At 41.3% G+C, this 14980-nt stretch overlaps 1 long non-coding RNA gene across 2 annotated transcripts in view; it reads right to left on the reverse strand.

Annotated features, from left to right (window-relative positions):
* Window positions 1-14980, reverse strand: part of LOC309668323 — a 36419-nt gene that overhangs the window by 15601 nt on the left and 5838 nt on the right. For both annotated transcript variants that reach the window (XR_014268185.1, XR_014268186.1), the window contains exon 2: window positions 6792-6971. This is a non-coding gene — a long non-coding RNA (uncharacterized lncRNA). The remainder of the gene's footprint in view (window positions 1-6791; window positions 6972-14980) is intronic.

Raw genomic sequence — 14980 nt, forward strand, 5'->3', positions numbered from 1 at the left:
CACCACTTATTGAAGAGACTGTCTTTTCTCCATTGTATATCCTTGCCTCCTTTGTCATAGATTAGTTGACCATAGGTGCATGGGTTTATCTCTGGGCTTTCTATCCTGTTCCACTGATCTATATTTCGTTTTTGTGCCAGTACCATATTGTCTTGATTACTGTAGCTTTGTAGTATAGTCTGAAGTCAGGGAGTCTGATTCCTCCAGCTCCATTTTTTCCCTCAAGACTGCTCTGGCTATTCGGGGTCTTTTGTGTCTCCATACAAATTTTAAGATTTTTTGTTCTAGTTCTGTAAAATATGCCATTGGTAATTTGATAGGGATTGCACTGAATCTGTAGATTGCTTTGGGTAGTATAGGCATTTTCACAATATTGATTCTTCCAATCCAAGAACATGGTATATCTCTCCATCTGTTTGTATCATCTTTAATTTCTTTCATCAGTGTCTTACAGTTTTCTGCATACAGGTCTTTTGTCTCCCTAGGTAGGTTTAGTCCTAGGTATTTTATTCTTTTTGTTGCAATGGTAAATGGGAGTGTTTCGTTAATTTCTCTTTCAGATTTTTCATCATTAGTATAGGAATGCAAAAGATTTTGTGCATTAATTTTGTATCCTGCAACGTTACCAAATTCATTGATTAGCTCTAGTAGTTTTCTGGTGGCATCTTTAGGATTCTCTATGTATAGTATCATGTCATCTGCAAACAGTGACAGTTTTACTTCTTATTTTCCAATTTGTATTCCTTTTATTTCTTTTTCTTCTCTGATTGCCATGGCTAGGACTTCCAAAACTATGTTGAATAATAGTGGTGAGAGTGGACATCCTTTCTTGTTCCTGATCTTAGAGGAAATGCTTTCAGTTTTTCACCATTGAGAATGATGTTTGCTGTGGGTTTGTCGTATATGGCCTTTATTATGTTGAGGCAGGTTCCCTCTATGCCCACTTTCTGGAGAGATTTTATCATAAATGGGTGTTGAATTTTGTCAAAAGCTTTTTCTGCATCTATTGAGATGATCATATGGTTTTTCTTCTCCAATTTGTTAATATGGTGTATCACATTGATTGATTTGCGTATACTGAAGAATCCTTGCATCCCTGGGATAAACCCCACTTGATCATGGTGTATGATCCTTTTAATGTGTTGTTGGATTCTGTTTGCTAGTATTTTGTTGAGGATTTTTGCATCTATATTCATCAGTGATATTGGTCTGTAATTTTCTTTTCTTTTACTATCTTTGTCTGGTTTTGGTATCAGGGTGATGGTGGCCTCATAGAATGAGTTTGGGAGTGTTCCTTCCTCTGCCATTTTTTGGAAGAGTTTGAGAAGGATGGGTGTTAGCTCTTCTCTAAATGTTTGATAGAATTCACCTGTGAAGCCATCTGGTCCTGGACTTTTGTTTGTTGGTAGATTTTTAATCACAGTTTCAATATCATTACTTGTGATTGGTCTTTTCATATTTTCTATTTCTTCCTGGTTCAGTCTTGGAAGGTTATACCTTTGTAAGAATTTGTCCATTTCTTCCAGGTTGTCCATTTTATTGGCATAGAGTTGCTTGTAGTAGTCTCTTAGGATGCTTTGTATTTCTGCAGTGTCTGTTGTAGCTTCTACTTTTTCATTTCTAATTTTATTGATTTGAGTCCTCTCCCTCTTTTTCTTGATGAGTCTGGCTAATGGTTTATCAATTTTGTTCATCTTCTCAAAGAACCAGCTTTTAGTTTTATTGATCTTTGCTATTGTTTTCTTTGTTTCTATTTCATTTATTTCTGCTCTGATCTTTATGATTTCTTTCCTTCTATTAACTTTGGGTTTTGTTTGTTCTTCTTTCTCTAGTTCCTTTAGGTGTAAGGTTAGATTGTTTATTTGAGATTTTTCTTGTTTCTTGAGGTAGGATTGTATTGCTATAAACTTCCCTCTTAGAACCGCTTTTGCTGCATCCCTAGGTTTTGGATCATCGTGTTTTCATTGTAATTTGTCTCTAGGTATTTTTTGATTTCCTGTTTGATTTCTTCAGTGATCTCTTGGTTATTTAGTAGCGTATTGTGTAGCATCCATGTGTTTGTGTTTTTTATGTTTTTTTCCCTGTAATCGATTTCTAATCTCATAGCGTTGTGGTCAGAAAAGATGCTTGATATGATTTCAATTTTCTTAAACTTACTGAGGCTTGATTTGCGACCCAAGATGTGATCTGTCCTGGAGAATGTTCCGTGTACACTTGAGAAGAAAGTGTAATCTGCTGTTTTTGCATGGAATGTCCTATAAATATCACTTAAATCTATCTGGTCTCTTGTGTCATTTAAAGCTTGTGTTTCCTTATTAATTTTCTGTTTGGATGATCTGTCCATTGGTGTAAGTGAGGTGTTAAAGTCCCCCACTATTATTGTGTTACTGTCGATTTCCTCTTTTATAGCTGTTAGCAGTTGCCTTATGTATTGAGGTGCTCCTATGTTGGGTGCATATATATTTATAATTGTTATATCTTCTTCTTGGGTTGATCCCTTGATCATTATGTAGTGTCCTTCCTTGTCTCTTGTAACATTCTTTATTTTAAAGTCTATTTTATCTGATATGAGTATTGCTACTACAGCTTTCTTTTGATTTCCATTTGCATGGAATATCTTTTGCCATCCCCTCACTTTCAGTCTGAATGTGTCCCTAGGTCTGAAGTGGGTCTCTTGTAGACAGCACACATATGGGTCTTGTTTTTGTATCCATTCATTGAGCCTGTGTCTTTTGGTTGGAGCATTTATAGATAATTCACCTTTTTCTTACTAACACGTTTGAATTCTTTTATACTCTGAATACTAATCCTTTGTTTGGTTATCTGATTCTCAAATTACTTCTTTCAGACTGTGGCTTATCTGTTCTCTTTGTTTATGGCATCTTTTCAAACACAAGATTTTTACACATCAAAGGCAAATGTATCCATCTTATCTTTTATGGTGTATGCATTTCTAATCTCATGAGATCCTTCCATATCCCAAGGTCATGTGGTAGTTTTAACCTTTTTAAAAGAATTTTAAAGATTGACTTTTTACATTTAGATGCTTAATCTCCCTTGGTTTTACGTGTGTATTTGGTACCAATTGGATGTCTCTTTGTGTGAGTTTCTCTCTGGCAGAGTGCACATTAGAATAGCCTTGGGAGCTTTGTAAAAAACCAGTTTCTGGGCCTCATCCCAGAATTGATGAAATCTTAATCCCTGAGGGTAGAGCTGAGACATTAGCGCGTAAAAAAAACCCCAACTCCCCCAGGTGGTTCTAACATGCAATCAGGGCTGAGAACTTCTGCTCCAAGGTCAGACCAAGAATAGAATTGCTGGGGTGTCTATCATGGGGTGGGTATTACATCGTTAGCTATACTGGATATTGCCAGTGCTCTGTAAAGTGATTATAACTATTTACGGTCCTTCCAGTAGGAGAGGTCCAGTTGCTTCACATCTCTGAAAACACGTGGGCATTACTATCCCAAGTAAATAATAAGGAAGCCACACCCAGAAAGTGTAGGTGATTTGGGGACTTGCCTAAAAATCACACAGCAGGTGCAGCTGTGTCTCCACCACCTTTGACATCCTGTCTCTCTGTTTACACATATTGCTTCTGTCCAATGTGCTTCATTCACTAGCATCCCTGGACAAGGACGCTGGCAATATTTTTGATTCTGTATATACGCCTATTTGGCTCCTATTTGGACTCCAAATTCAACCTCAGCGTGGAGAGATTCACCCTACAACTGAGTTCTCCTAAAATTCTGGAGTCAGCCACTCCCATAAGCCCAGGCTTTCAAAACACACAGAAACATCAAATTAAGAGGGCGGGGTTGGGGGGGAGAGGGGCTGGATATTAACCAATGTGTTACTCTTCAAATGCCAGTTAACAATTTGTCAAGTTTACAAAAATGTATGTATTCCTAACTCTGTGCCAAGGAGCAGGCGAGATGTCCTAAGAGTTTCAGAAGCACAAGGCAGGGTTTCTGCTCCTGGGAGATACGGAGGCTCTAATGCAAATGAGACAAGGCTTATGCAACTCAGTTTTAAATTATCAGTAGAGAGTTTGAGGTGATATGATTTTAAAGATGTGATTCCTGTGAGCTAGATGTTTGGACTAACCTTGGAATTTCCTTCCTACTCTGCATCTCTAGGGATTTATGAGATAAGGAAGGCTTTAAGGCTGATGACTAAATAGAACCTTCTCCTTGGTCATGGTAGGCAGCCTCTAAGATAGACCCCAGAGATCCTTGCCCCCTGTTATTCATGCCCTTCTATAGTCCACTCCATGCTGAGCAGGGCTGACCTGTGTAGCCGGCTGGATGTGTGGACACGATACCATGTGACTTCTGAGCTAGGTCATAAAAGGCACTGTGGTTTCTGCCTTGCTCTCTCTTGAACTGCTTGCCCTGTGGGAAGCCAGCTGCCAGGTGGTAAACACACTCAGCAGCCCTATGGGGAGATCCTTGAGATGAGCCATGCCTTCCTGCCAATAGTTAGCACTAACTTGTCACCCGTGTGAGCGAGTCACTTTGGGAGTAGATCCTCGGCCTTAATCAAACTTCAGATCAACTGCACCATGTCCGACATCGTGACCACAGCCTCATGAGAGACTTGGGGCCAGATCTACCCAGACAGGCTGCTCTTGAAATCCTGACCCACAGAAATGATGTGAGATAATAAACATTTGTTTTGTTTTAAGTCACTAAGCTTTGGGGTAGTTTGTTTTGCAGCGATAGATAACTTATACAATGGTTTTCTTATAGAAGCATCACCAATCTGATAACAAGAAAACAATTCTAATTGCTTAAAAGCCTTTAAATATTGTTATTACTCCCACAGACTCTGAAAGAGGCAGATAGTGAAAAGGGAAGTCTTAGAGAAGGTGAGTTATTTCTTTAATTCACAGGGACTAGATGGCAGAGATAAAAAGGTATCTCAGATTTCAATTATTTGTTGTCCAGTACTTGCACTATCAGGTTACAGCTATTTCAAAAACAGTCTGGCAATTCATTTATGGCCTTACAATGTTAGGTTTATAGGTGCATACATGGTATATGTGTGATTTAGAAAAAACTTTTTTTAAAGTTTCAGTACTTTTAAAAAAATGCTGAAAGTACACTAACTAGCATTCTACACACTCCTGTCACTACCAATCTGTTTTCTCACTTTAATAAATGGTCACCATTTATTTCTAGAGAAAGGGTCCACTTGTGGGCAAATTCATGGTTGAAAGTCTTTCTCAGTTCCACACACAGAAAAGGAGGGGGAGGTTTAAAATAATCAAAAAGAAAACAGAGCAGCAACATGAGAAAAACAAAGATAGTTTCCTATTACTGCTGTAACAAATTACTGAAAACTTTGTGATGTAAAACAACACAAATTTATCTTACAGTTCTGGAGGTCAGAAATGCAAATTAGGTCTCACTGAGCTCAAAATCAAGGTGTCGTCAGGCCTGCATTCATTCTGAAGACTCGAGGGGAAAATCTGTTTCCTTGCAGCTTCTAGAGGTTGCCTGCGTCCCTTGGCTCATGGCCCCTTCCTTCATCTTCAAAGCCAGCAGCGTAGCATCTTCAAATCTCTTTCTCTGACCTCTGCTGTTTCCATCGCCACATCTTCTCTGACTCTCCTGTCTCCCCCTTTTCGTTATAAGGAACCCCTGTGATCACATCAACCCACTGGCAGAATTCAAGACAATCTCCCCATGTCAAGATCCTGAACTCAATCCCATCTGCAAACTCCCCTTTGCCACGTAAGGTAACATACTCACAGGTTCCTGGAATTAGAATGTGGACACCTCTACGGGCCATTATTCTGTGTACGGGGGGCTCAGAACCACGGATGAGAAGCAGGATGAAAACGCACTGTGGTAAGTGGGCTGAAGAGCTCCAGGCCCAGACATTCAGTGGGAGCCCCAAGTTTCATTCCTGCGGGGGTCATGGGAACTAAAAGTCTCAAATTAGATGGGGGATGGAGCTGGATCCCTGCTTAAAGTTGTGGGCTGGGCCAGGCTAGGCTAGGGGTTGAACTAAATTGTTGCTGAAACCTGCCTGGGCTAAGGTGTAGAACAAGCTGCAAGTCCAGAGACGTGGGTCAACCAGGATTCATCCTGCAGTCCAGGGAGTGAGCCAGGCTGCCTGCTGGCTCAGTGCCTGGATCTGTGTCATCCTTAATCGCTCAGTGGGGCAGCTCAACCGTCACAATAAGAGCCAGTTCTGGACTAGAGCCTTGAGGATGGGAGGGAGGCAAATGCAAAAGCATAAAACTGGGAAGGGTGAGCACAGAAAGAGAGAGACAAGGAGAAACATACAAACTCTGAACATGGTCCGTAAACCAATATTATAAAACACCGAAAAGATGTAATACTAAGGCAGTCAACAAAATCAGTAATTAGAATATGAGTTTATTTCAGATGAAATTAGTCTAATAAAATAATCTGACAAAGACTTTAAACTGAGCATGTTTAGTTTTGTTTTTGTTTTTTATTTTTTTAAATTTTGTTTATTATCATTGTTTACCAATGGGGAGATGCAGTTTATTTACACCAGCAGTCATAGGGGCAAGGGGAATACACAGTAGTTAGCAACCTGTATAGGATGGACTACTTATGCAAAAATAAGACTCTCCGAAACAAAAGACAGTGGTGAGCTTCACTGCATTTTAAACTGAGCATGTTTAGTTTGCCCAAAGAGATAAATGAAGTGGTTCCAGGGGATCCCAGGATGCTGAGGTCCTGTTTGAGTCTGGGAGGAAGTTACCAGCACTGCGATCTGGACTTCGTTAGGGAAAAGGGGTACGTCCTTACCTTGGAGCCCATTTGTGAGGAAGATCTTACTGGGATTTTGAGGTCCAAGCTTGAAAAGGTGGTCCCTTTGCCAAGTGTATAAAGATGTCCTCAGAGGCCACATTACCCACAGACAGACCCAGATGTGTCAGGTCCAAACAGGGAAGCAATTCGGAGTCTGCAACATGAACATCATTTCACCTAGAAAACAGGACAAAATTTTGTCTTTGAACGTTGAGGGATGTTAAGTATCCTACCCTTTGCTATATTCCCACTACACAGTTTACCCACAACTTATTGGTTTTTCTGTAGTAAAGAGTTTCTCAGGTCAAAAATTCTGTTCTATTCTCATTCAGGTCATTCCGAAGACTCAGATGCTCTAGTCCACTGCAGCCCCAAGGAATGTTCCCATGAATTCTCAAGGATGAGTTTATAGTTTGTAGAGAGGCAGAGAAACTACCTCGTTTGGAGACATAAAATCTTTTAAACAGGTAGATCCTCTTTTAACTCAGCAAGGATTTTTTTAAAATAAATTTATTTATTTATTCATTTATTTAATTTTTGGCTGTATTGGGTCTTCGCTGCTGCACACAGGTTTTCTCTAGTTGCTGAGAGCAGGGACTACTCTTCATTGCAGTGCACGGGCTTCTCATTGCGGTGGCTTCTCTTGTTGCAGAGCACAAGCTCTAAGCACGTGGGCTTCGGTAGTTGTGGCTCGTGGGCTCTAGAGCGCAGGCTCAGTAGTTGTGGTGCACGGGCTTAGTTGCTCCACAGCATGTGGGATCTTCCCGGACCAGGGCTCGAACCCATGTCCCCTGCATTGGCAGGCAGATTCTTAACCACTGTGCCACCAGAGAAGCCCCTCAGCAAGGATTTTACTGAGCATCTACTATGTACAAGTGTTCGGCCATATGGCATGAGATTTCAGAGTACAGTACTTTTTCAGGACCTTTGGGGTTAAACTGCAGGTTTGAGGTGACATGTTTTAGTAGCTCTAGAATCAGGACCTGAGTTCAAATCCCGGCCACTCCCCAGGCACCTCCTCTGGGTCCAGAGCAAGTTGGCTCATCTCTTTGAGACTCTGCCCACATTTGTAAAATGGGAATAATACTAGTAACTACCATATAGGGTGTTGTAAAGATTAAATGAGTAATGCCTGAAAGGTACTCAGCCCCATGCCTGACACAGGCAGTACCAGTAGATGTCAGTTAGTAATATAAAACAAATATCCATTATCTGAGAAAGAATTTATGGTGCTGATAAACTGAAAAGGTGCAAACAAAGGTGACAATGTGGCAGAAGAGTGATGTCAGAAATCTGAGGGTAAGGCCAGTCAGACAGCCTTCAAACCAGACGAAGGACATTCAATAGCAGCAGAAAAGGACCTAGGATTATACCTTTGGAATCTTTTTTTTTTAAATGTATTTATTTATTTATTTATTTTTGGCTGTTTTGGGTCTTCGTTGCTGCACGCGGGCTTTCTCTAATTGCTGTGAGCGGGGGCTACTCTTCGTTGCGGTGCGCGGGCTTCTCATTGCAGTGGCTTCTCTTGTTGCGGAGCACGGGCTCTAGGTGCGTGGGCTCAGTAGTTGTGGTGCACATGTGGTGCATATGTGGGATCTTCCTGGACCAGGGATCGAACCTGTGTCCCCTGCATTGGCAGGTGGATTCTTAACCACTGTGCCACCAGGGAAGTCCCCTTTTGGAATCCTTGAATATGTGAATCTTTTATTCAGAGGGCCCTCAGTTAATAGCATTGTATGTAACTGCTTTCTGGTCTTCACTGACCAGTGCACCGGGTCTTAGTTGCGGCAGGTGGGCTCCTTTGTTGCGGCATGTGGGCTCCTTAGTTGTGGCATGCGAACTCTTAGTTGCGGCATGAGAACTCTTAGTTGCAGCATGCATGTGGGATCTAGTTCCCTGACCAGGGATCGAACCCAGGCCCCCTGCATTGGGAGCACAGAGTTTTAACCACTGTGCCACCAGGGAAGTCCCTAATTTTTATTTTATATTAGAGTATAGTTGATTTACAATGTTGTGTTAGTTTCAGGTGTACTGCAAAGTGATCCAGTTATACATATACATATATCCATTCTTTTTCACATTCTTTTCCCATTTAGGTTATTACAGAATATTGAGTAGAGTTCCCTATGCTATACAGTAGGTCCTTGTTGATTATCTATTTTATATATAGTAGTGTGTATATGTTAATCCCAAACTCCTAATTTATCCCTACTCCCACCTTTCCCCTTTGGTAACCATAAGTTTGTTTTCTAAGTCTGTGAGTCTGTTTCTGTTTTGTAAATAAGTTCATTTGTATCATTTTTCTATATTCCACATATAAGTGATATCCTATGATACTTGTCTTTCTTTGACTTACTAGTCTTTCATTTTAAAATAACATTTCATCTATTTATAATTGTATTTAAAGTAGAATATTTGATAATTACTATTATGTATTTTAGCCCTCTCACTCCTACTCTCTATGGAATGCTCCCCCTTTGAACGTTTACTGCTAATCTCTAAAAGATTATCAATGGGAAACATCCTTCTAATTGGTTCTGCCTGAAGGACTTAACCAGGATGTCACCAAAACACAAGGCGTGGGCTTCCCTGGTGGCGCAGTGGTTAAGAATCCGCCTGCCAATGCAGGGGACACGGGTTCGAGCCCTGCTCCGGGAAGATCCCACATGCCACGGAGCAACTAAGACCATGAGCCACAACTACTGAGGCCGCATGCCACAACTACTGAAGCCCACGCGCCTAGAGCCCGTGCTCCGCAACAAGTAAAGCCACCGCAATGAGAAGCCCGCGCACCTCAACGGAGAGTAGCCCCAGCTCACCACAACCAGAGAAAGCCTGCGCACAGCAATGAAGACCCAACGCAGCCAAAAATTTTTAAAAAATTAATTAATTTTAAAAAAACCCCACGAGGTGCAAACAAAAGAATATGGGAAAGTGTTCAATTTCACCGGTAATCAAAGAAATGTGTATTAAACATGAGCTGCTATTTTCATTCAATTAATAAAGATTTTGAACAAAACAATGGCTAACATAGGCAAGGGCCTGGCAGAATGAACACTTTCATAGATTTCTGGTGAGTAACAACAAAAACAAAAGCCATACTGCCCTCAAGCTCAACAAGGAGATATTTAACTAAAATGTACCACCCACAAGAAGGAATTTCATAGCCAGTAAAAGTGAGGCTCATGAAGTGGTGACATGGTAAAACACACACACACACACACACACACCAAGTAACAAAAGAATACGAGATAGTTAGGATGCCATTACAGCTGTGCCTAAAAAATACCCAGAAGGAGTCATAGGAAGAAATACAGCCATGGTGTGATCAGACGGGGAGATTACAGTGATCACTTTCTATTTCTGTCTCAAAGTTCTTATAAATGAGGATATATTATTTTAAAATATTTTCGTTTACTTTATAGTTTATCTTAAAATTTATCTTAATTATTAAAAAATCTAGTGGTCAAACATAATCTAGTGGTGAAACCTCACAGCTCTCGGGCCCCAGTTCATATCCAGTTAAAAAAAAAACAAAAACAAGCAAACAAAACATCACAGCTCTCAAGGTGACAAAAGGCCAGGTTGCGGGGACAGTAGAACTATCCATACTATTCTCCTGAAGGATTCTAGAACATTCCTAAGAGCCTCAGCGCCTACCTGGTGAAAAAGTCTTTTCTAGTAATCTGTCCTTATCTTTGGGGAAAAATGTACTGACCCATCAGAGCTTCACAGTGTAGCAGAGACTTTATAATCCTCAACAATCTGTCTTCTTATTTCACCTTCTCCCCCTTGCTCAGTTTCTCCGAGGAAATGAGATCTTCAGGTACAACTTCAAGTTCTGGAGAGATGTCATGGCAAGAACCCCTCTCCATTCCAGTGGTTATGGTTTCCTATTTTCCTGTGGGGAGAAATCCCCTGGGCTCCTACTTTTTCCAGGAGCACACAGTGCCTAGGGAGCGTCCTGAATGCCCCTACCATCTGGGAAGAATCTTAGATTGATTTTTACCTGGCTCTTTGAAAAAGAGAGGCAGAGTGTATGAGAGAGAGCAAAATGGGGCATCATTGATAAAGCAGAACATAGATACAGTCTTACAACCTAAAGGAATGTTGGGAATTATACCCTGACTTATATATACCCAGGAAATCCCACAAAAAGATGAAGGTTGTTTTTGTTGTTGTTGTTTTGTTTTGTTTTTTAAAGTATATCTTTTCTCAGACAATATAATTTAAGAGACAGATAAAGTGAAGGGCACCAACTGCTGTGAAGAACATGGTTTGTTAACCATGGAACATTGTTTAAAAAGAAAAGCCAGGACTTCCCTGGTGGTCCAGTGGCTAAGACTCCACGCTCCCAATGCAGGGGGCCCGGGCTCGATCCCTGATCGGGGAACTAGATCCCGCATGCATGCCGCAACTAAAAGATCCCGTGTGCTGCAACTAAGACCCGGTGCAGCCAAAATAAATAAATAGCTAAATATTAAAAAAAAAAAAAAAAAAGAAGAGCCAGCATTATCTGAGCGAATATTGCTAATAATTGTATGATGTCTTTTTTTTTTTTGGCTGTGCTGTGCTGCAGGAGGGATCCCAGTTCCCTGATCAGGGATTGAACCCGCGCCCCCTGCAGTGGAAGTGCAGAGTCCCAACAACTGGACCACCAGGGAAGTCCCTGTCCTTTAAAACTGTGGACTGGGGTTAGACGTTTGCTAAAGAGCCACTGAGTAAACAAAAGCAGGAATTCTGGTTTCTCGATTTCTCTTCGGGATGATTACCTGTCCCTTAAGCACCTTCTCTGCATTTGCTGACTCTGAGTGTGAGGGGCCCACACAGCAGCTGCCTATACCATCGGACTAGGATTTAACCTTCCTCTAACTGGTCCAGCAAGTTTACATTCACAGAAGGAAACATTTTCTCTTTTTCCCGCCCCCCCACCCCCATTCAACTTCTAGTGCAGTTTAAGTCTCAAGAATGTTTTATCATATAGAAATCGAAGTTACAAATCTTCTCCCAAGAAGTTCCTTGCAAGTTCAGCTTTAGAAGACCTACTTTCCCACCCTCACTGTTTTCTCTTGCAGCTTGGAAATGTCTTCAGCCTCCAACATCTCTTGAAGGGAGACATTCAGAGGCAGAAGAGCTCTTTTGTAGAGGAATTTGGGTCACATTGGCTAGTTCCTTAAAGCAGTGGTTTCCAAGGCTGATGTGTAGGCTGGGTTTGGTGGGTGACAAGGATTCAACTGATTTGTGCAAAATGAGAAAAGTAAGAACAATGCAAGAGTTTTTCAAAGAGGAACTTATTTATCTGGCTGTGATGTATTCTGAAATTGTGTACTCTTTTATTTTTTTTTATTTTTTAAAATTTTATTTATTTATTTTTGGTTGTGTTGGGTCTTCGTTTCTGTGCGAGGGCTTTCTCTAGTTGCGGCGAGCGGGGGCCGCTCTTCCTCGCGGTGCGCGGGCCTCTCACTATCGCGGCCTCTCTTGTTGCGGAGCACAGGCTCCGGACGCACAGGCTCAGTAGTTGTGGCTCACGGGCCTAGTTGCTCCGCGGCATGTGGGATCTTCCCAGACCAGGGCTCGAACCCGTGTCCCCTGCATTGGCAGGCAGATTCTCAACCACTGCGCCACCAGGGAAGCCCTCTTTTATTTTTTGAGTTAAAATGTCTTTTATAGTAGTAGGATAATAATAAATTGTAGGTTTTAGATAAAAACATGCATATTTACTCAGTAAAATTAACACAATGTAGATGCGCAAACATTTTTGTTAATTTTACACCTTTGTGAAATCCAAAAGTCCAGAGAACCATCACTTTAATAGATTTAATCAGAGATTTAATTTGAGATAATGGACTTAATGAAACTTAATTGAATTTCATTCTGATGAGGAAAGTTTTTAATAATCTATCTCTGGACACTCAAGAAGTCAACCAACTTGAAAGCAACCAAGGTGTCCTTCAGTAGGTGAATAGATAAATAAACTGTGGTCCATCAGACAATGGAATATTATTCAGCAGTAAAAAGAAATGAGCTATCAGGGCATGAAAAGACATGGGGGAAACTTAAATGCATATTACTAAGTGTAAGAAGCCAATCTGAAAAGGCTACGTATTCTGGGATTCCAACTATATGACATTCTGGTAAAGGCAAAACTTTGAAGATGGTAAAAAATACCAGTTGCGGGCAGGGAGGAATGAATAGGAAAAGACAGAGGATTCTTAGTACTCTGTTTGATTCTATAATGGCAGATACATATCATTATAATTTTATCTAAATCCATAGAATGTACAACAACAAGAATAAGCCCTAATGTAAGGTACAGACTTTGGGTGATAATGATGTGTCAATGTAGGTTCATCAGTTGTAACAAATGTGCCATCTGACAGGGCATGTTGATAACTGGGAAGGCTATGCATGTGTGGGGCAGGAGGTATATGGGAAATCTCTGTATCTTCCACTCAATTCTGCTGTGAACCTAAAAATGCACTTAAAAATAAAGTCTTATTTAAAAAAAAAGTCAACCTACCAAGCAAAATTAATGATTAGTTAGAACCATCATAGGGGAGCAAAGATCACTGGCCAGATAATCAAGACCAAAACATCAGTCTCTTAAGCCTAAAGCTTTAGAACTTCAGAGATCACCTCTCATATAGCTGAGAAAATTGATTTTGGTGGTTTCTAGTCCTGGCCCTACCACTAAATTGCGATATGACCTTTAGCCACTTATCACTCTGGTCAGTTTCCTCGACTGCAAAGAGCCCCTTCTGGGTCTGAAATTCTGTGACTTAACAAGTTTGTGATCTCCAAGTTCAACATGTTAAGAAAAACAGAGGGCTCCTCGTGGGTAAAGGGTCAAGTCTGGGGAAATTCAGACTGATTGCAGAAAGCAGCAAAACACTCAGTGAAACAAAAAACTGAGAAACACTCAGTTTTTCTTATTGCCTTAAATGGCCATGACTTATAAGTTGTTATTCTAGAGTGGTTTGATGTTGACGGGGAAACTAAGAAGAGATTCCTACCCCATCCCCTCTGTTTTTTTTTTTCATTAACTGACTTCTAGTAAATGAGGCATCCTGCTCAAAGGGCAGTGGATCCAACGCAGACAGTCCCGGCCTCCTAGCGGACACACAGCATGGGGCTCGTCTCTAGATTCAGAGACTACCACTTGATTCCCCAGCAGCTGCAAGAATCATTAATACCGGAGGGACCTTAAAAAGCTGCCTGTTTCACTTCCTTTACTTTGCAGATGGGGATGTTGACACTTGCAGTCACACAGTGGGGCCCAGGGATTTTTGTCCCAAGTCCAGGGCCCATCCCCCTACATCACACAGCAGCTTCATTAGGCTGCACGGACTCCACCTATTTCTGTCGACGTCCTCAGAGCAGGGGAACTACTATTCATTACCTGTGGCAGGAAAAGAAAGATACCAGCCCATGTCAGTCGGCCTCCCGCTGGGACATTGGCAGTGGGAGGATGCCTCAGACACAGCCACGTGACCTAATAAGGCTAGCACAGAGGGAGAAGGTCATGGAACATGAAGGCAGAGATGGGGTGTGCCAGGATGCCCGGCAAACCACCTGGCACTAGGAGAGCAGCAGGGAACAGATTCTCCTTCAAAGCCCTCGGAAGGAACCAACCTTGTGGACACCATCTTGAACTTCTGGCCTCCAGAATGGTGAGACAATAAATTCCTGTCATTTAAGCCACTCAGTTTGTAGTACTTTGTTATGGCAGCACTAGCAAATTCATAACAGATTTTGCAAGCTTTCTCTGTCAAACACCTTCCAGTTGTCAAATAGACTTTGATTTTTGCAGAACCAAACAAACAAAGTTGCCTCTTCTCCAAAGTAGCCAATGACCGTGAAATTTCAAAACGTGAAAAGGGTGCATGTATTTAGAATTTCAGAATCATTCATTGGAAGCAACACAGTTCAACCACTCATTCTGAATAGGAATTCCTTATACAGTATCTCCTTCAGCCAGGGGCAGAAAAGAGTGCTATACCCCTAGGGAAGAGGTCCGCAACCTTTTTGGCACCAGGGACCAGTTTCATGGAAGACAATTTTTCCACAGACAGGGGGCGGGGGGGGGGGAATTGTTTCAGGATAATTCAAGCACATTACATTTATTGTGTACTTTATTTCTATTATTATTACGTTGTAATATATAATGAAATAATTATACAACTCAC

Source organism: Balaenoptera physalus (assembly GCF_965194825.1).
Source record: "Balaenoptera physalus genome assembly, chromosome: 10".
In the NCBI taxonomy this organism is placed as follows: Eukaryota; Metazoa; Chordata; class Mammalia; order Artiodactyla; family Balaenopteridae; genus Balaenoptera; species Balaenoptera physalus.